Here is a 5,273-nt window from a genome sequence, read left to right as displayed (position 1 = left end):
GTCCCGGCCCCGGGCCTGGCGGCGGGCAGCAGCGCCGCGGCCCCCTTTCCGCACGGCGACTCGGCCCTCAACGAGCAGGAGAAGGAACTGCAGCGGCGGCTGAAACGCCTCTACCCGGCCGTGGACGAGCAGGAGACGCCGTTGCCCCGGTCCTGGAGCCCGAAGGACAAGTTCAGCTATATCGGCCTCTCGCAGAACAACCTGCGGGTGCACTACAAAGGTACGGGGCGCGGGGTCCCGCGGAGAGATCCGACGGTGCGGGGCGAGGCTCTGGGCGAGGGAAGGTGAGAGTGGGTCCCCCAGGTGGGGAGGAGGTGGGATTCCTAGGCCGGGAGCTGGACGCTTGGGGGGGAATCCGGGATGACGGGACACCTCACACCTTCCGATTTCCCCGAGATAAATCTACGGGCCGGAGTTGGGTTACATTGTTCTCCAGGTGGAGGGTCAGGCGGTCTCCTCTTACGCAGCGGGGGTGAGAGGCACGATTCCGAGGTACAGTTTCTAATTAAGGGAGCGCAGAGATACACAGGAAGGGGGGAGGGAGGCGTGATCTGTGGCGGATTTGTCCCAAATTAGGCCAGAGATTGTCTAGGGGGACAAAAGGACAAGGGGCCCAAGTTGGCCATCATTGCACCTTATTGAAAGCAACCGGGAGGGTGAGAGGGAAACCTTAGGATTCGCTGTTTTCTTTGGGGAGCAGAAACCCGCCCCTCTGGGTGGGAAATGCCCTGTGTTTCCGGGTTGATGTTACATGAAGTTTTGTTGAAAACAAGGGTTTTCAAACATGTTATTTAGCATTCTGAATAAAATTGGCTCCCATTTTGCTCCTGCAGTTAGCAACCTAAGCACCTTAGGCTACTGCTCTCTCCCATCCCCACTTTTCCTTGGTTAAAACAAAGCTTCAAGCAAATCGGTTGTATAGGAAATTGTAAATGGCAATAGGGGTTTTTTGAATTGTAGCTCAGATTGATGGCATGCGTCTAGTTTACTTGCGTGAAAGGGGTAAAAATAAATGCAGTGGTGTCAGTTTGGAGGCACATTCTGTGTTTCAGGCCCTAAACCTAAAAGCAGGAGCTTTTACATTCCGAGCAGGTTCTTTTTGATTGGCTCTGAAGGAAAGGTCTTTGGATCTTAGTGACAAGCACGTAAAAGGATATAAACAACCTTGCGATAAGATTCGGGAAGCATTCAGAACTGGGGTTTGATAAGAATCTTAATAAATCTGCTACTATTTAATTGGCGAGGAGTATGGTAGCAGAAATCTGCTGAATGATTTGGCTGTAAAGACTACACAAAGATAGGCCTTGTTGAACATTCCTTTTTATTCTTGCCATAGGTCCAAAAAAGTGCTTACTATTTCGAACGTTATGTTCCTTGATCTAAGTGGCTGAAAATTTCAAAATACTGAAGGTTTTTTTTCCCCTTTTAGTTAGGACATTTTGTTGATTTCTTCCTGGATTATTACTTAATTTTGTTTTTAAATTTGTGTGAACAGTGAGTGCTATGTTACGAAGTGTTTACTTCTGTTTTGGCTGCCAGAATGCTTTTGTTAGATTTGACAAAACTTTATCATTTTAAATTTGTGGTTTATGGTCAATAAAAAGCTTTTAAAAGCAGAGACTGTATGTAGGGGAGATTAGTGAACAAAGAATCATAGGTTTCCTGAGTCCTGGCAGGCACTGGCAATATTAGGTATGTTAAAAGAGAGCCTCAGTTTCTTCTGAGTGTTGTGGGAGTTGGGCTACATAGTCCCTAAGGAAATTTCCATGGTAGCTTAAGACTCACGATTATGGCTTTATTTAACATTATAACATGCCTTGATTAGTTGTATTTATTTCTTTCATGTAAAATTAATCATCTGGGCCAGAGACAAGTGTGTGTTTATGTGGTTGGGGTTTGACTATTATGGTACTGTTGTCGTAATTATTTTTTCCTGTTGGCCTTTTTATTACTTTCTGTTGTGTAACATGGAGATTCACTTTCTGGAAACATCTCTGTTTTATAAACATAAACCATTCATTCTGGAAGAGCAGATTTGTTGTTGTCATATTTTCTCCCTGTTTTTATCTCCTCTTTGTTTCTCATTTTCCCATGTTACAAAGACAGTGTCTCTTTTCTAAACCTTCAGCTAGTCTTATTATTTTAAAGTCTGTGTGTTTTCTTTTGTTACTGTTTTTCCTGTGTGTCTTTTGAGAGGAAACCAAGTATTCTGGGCAACTTTGACTTAGTAGCAAAAAGGAAGTGTTATAGGTAGTGAATAATAAAACTTAAAAGTCACAAATAAGTATAGATGTGTTATGTAATGTATCCTTGTACTGCCTTGATTTTTTTAAACACAAAATTGTTATTCTATTGGCATTTTTTCTGTATTACAGAATTTTAAAAGATTAATCATACTTGTTTTCCAAGAATGATGATCTTGATTTCTTTTTCTCTGAACAAATGTTTTCTAAGTCGGAATTGCTGATTATGGAAATAGTTTCTTTAGTGACCTAAAGATCCCATGTCAATAATGACTGATACCTAGATAAAATGAATTGAGTTGCATAAGAGTCCCCGTGTGTGTAGAATAGTGTATGTTTTTTCTTTGTGTGGGTGTGTGGGTGGGTGTGTGGGTGGGTGGGGTCCTCGGTTGCTGTGGTGCACGTGTGGATCTCACAGGACAAGTTTTAGGAGTAGGTTCTCTATTTCCACCATGTGGGTCCTAGGTTCCTGTCAATCAGACTTGTTGGCAGGAGTCTTTACCCACTGAGCCACCTTGCTGGCTTTATATGAAATTTTTTGAGGCTTTTTTCTTAACAGTCACACATTTGTTATCGAGATGATCCTCTTATTTCAAAAATTGTTGATATTGACTGATTTTTAAGGTGACAGGTTTAGGTGTAATTATAACTTTATTTTTAATTATTAAAGAAACATTTAATGAAAATTGGGTTCAGATAGCATGTGCGCTATCACTATCAGGAGGCTTTACAGAGACAAGTAGATCTGGAAAGTGGGAGCACCTGAAGGTTAGATTTTTTTCAGTCACAAGTCAGGATTAAAAATTAATTTTCTGGGGCTGAAGAGATGGCTCAGCTGTTAAGAGCACTTGTTGAGCTTGCAGTGGACTTGGATTCAATTCCTAGCACCCACATGGTGGCTCATAACTATCCATAAGTAACTACAGTTCCAAGGAATCTGATGCCCTCTTCTTACCTTTTTGGGCATCAGGAACACATACATGTATGCAGGCAAAACACTTTTACATATAAAGTAAAATAAATTTTTAAGGGCTGGAGAGATGGCTCAGAGGTTAAGAGCATTGCTCTTCCAAAGGTCCTGAGTTCAATTCCCAGCAACCACATGGTGGCTCACAACCATCTGTAATGGGATCTGGTGCCCTCTTCTGGCCTTCAGGCATACACACAGGCAGAATATTGTATACATAATAAATAAATAAATAAAATATAAAAAAATTTTTTAAAAATTTAAAGAAAATTTAAAAGTTTTTACTGACTCCAAATTTTGTGATCTTTGTTTTATTCTTATGACTTCATTCCATTTGTGTGAGCATAATTTCACATTTCTAAGACAGTTGTGCTCAAAGGCACTTCCCTCTGGGGGAAAAGGTAACGGAAATGCAATCATGCTTCTGAAAAGTTGGGATTCCTTGATACTCCTAATTTAAAATGCTTCATACAGACGCCAGAGAGGAAGTGATGGAATAGTGAATTGTACCTTTTAATTGAAGCAGCTTCCAAATCTCTAAGTAGATACTGTTTTTATGTGTGTAGGGTGTGGGGGTAGGGAGGTATGTATGCCTTGGTGTCCAGAAGAGGGCATTGGATCCCCTGGAGTTGGAGTGAGTTACTGGTAGTTGTGAGCCACCTGGTGTGGGTGCTAGGAACCAAACTTGGGTCCTAGGAAAGCATGAGGTTCTCTTGAATTGCTGAACCAAGTCCCTGAAGTTATTAATTTTTATATAATTGCTTATAATTTTTGTATTTTTATTTTTTTATTTATGTGTGTGCATGCATGCTTGTGTGTGATTGTGTGTTGTGGACATGTACTTGTGAAGGTCTGAGGACAACTTCCAAAGTTTGTTCTCTTTCTGCCTTGTGGGAGCTGAGGGATTGAATTTAGATTGTGAGCAGCACTCCTGTTCACTGAGCCGTCTTGCTGACCTTGTTTTCCTTAAATCTGAACAAATATTTTAACAAATGTTTGCTTAAAAGGACAAGGGCCTATTAAGGAGTATAGGGGTGCTGAGAAGATGGTAAAGTGCTTGCTATATAAGCTTGAGAACCAGAGTTCGGATCCCTACCACTCCCGAGAAAGCAGGGCCTGTCATTGTATGCCTGAAACTTCTGGGGTGTGTGTAGGGGGGAATATGGACACAGGTTTATCTTGGGGACTTATTAATCAGAGAACAGTCAGTTCCAGGATCAGTGAGAGATCATAAAATAAGAGTAAAAAGTGATTAAGGAAGATAACTGTCATTCTCACAGGGCGATTTAAGAGATCTTTAAATCAAGGAATTTTACTGGGCATGGTGGTAAACTCTTGTAATCTCAGAATATGTGAGAGATAGAGGTAGGAGTTCTAGGCCAATCCAACCTTCATAGCAAGATATTGTATTAAAACAAAAAAAAATCAAAGAATTAAAAACGAACTGAGTTTTCCCTGGGAATCTCTTTGCTAAGGTTTTGATAAATTGGCTGTGGTTGAATTTAATAATTATACTCAGAAAAAACTAGATAGCAGTAATGATAATTGAGCAGTTGCCATGGGGCAGAAAATTGTGGTTTGTGTGCATACCTTGTTTACTCATTCATTCTTTCATTTCATTTCTACATGTTTACTTGGCACTGGTTTCTGGGCTTAAAGATGACTAAAATACTGTCTTTGACCTCTCAGAAAGAACATAAAATGGAGTAGTAAGGACATGTTAGAGGATACTGTGGAAGACAGGAGCATCTAACTTAGACTGATGCTGGGAAGGGGTGCAGTGATTCTCAACCTTGCTAATGCTGAGACCCTTCAATATAAGTCTTCATGTTGTTTGTGGGGGGGTCCATCAAGCATAAACTTATTTCATTGCTACTTCGTAAACTGTAACTGTGCTACTGTTAAGAATCATAATGTGCCGGGCGATGGTGGCGCACACCTTTAATCCCACCTCTCGGGAGGCAGAAGCAGGTGGATCTCTGTGAGTTCGAGACCAGCCTGTTCTACAAGAGCTAGTTCCAGGACAGGCTCCAAAGCCACAGAGAAACCCTGTCTCGAAAAAC

The 5,273-nt window shown here is 41.4% G+C and overlaps 1 protein-coding gene across 1 annotated transcript in view; it reads left to right on the top strand.

Moving 5' to 3' along the window:
* The first annotated feature begins 6 nt into the window (after nucleotides 1-6).
* The window catches only part of Ranbp9 (RAN binding protein 9), an 89,131-nt gene continuing 83,864 nt past the window's right edge, over nucleotides 7-5,273 (top strand). The window contains exon 1 of the mRNA XM_005355094.1: nucleotides 7-220. The gene's annotated coding sequence lies outside the window, so the exon portion shown is untranslated. The remainder of the gene's footprint in view (nucleotides 221-5,273) is intronic.

This window comes from Microtus ochrogaster, chromosome 16 (assembly GCF_000317375.1).
Source record: "Microtus ochrogaster isolate Prairie Vole_2 chromosome 16, MicOch1.0, whole genome shotgun sequence".
NCBI lineage: Eukaryota > Metazoa > Chordata > Mammalia > Rodentia > Cricetidae > Microtus > Microtus ochrogaster.
The sequence above is the reverse complement of the archived record's forward strand: the minus strand, read 5'-3'. Positions and strand labels throughout refer to the sequence as shown.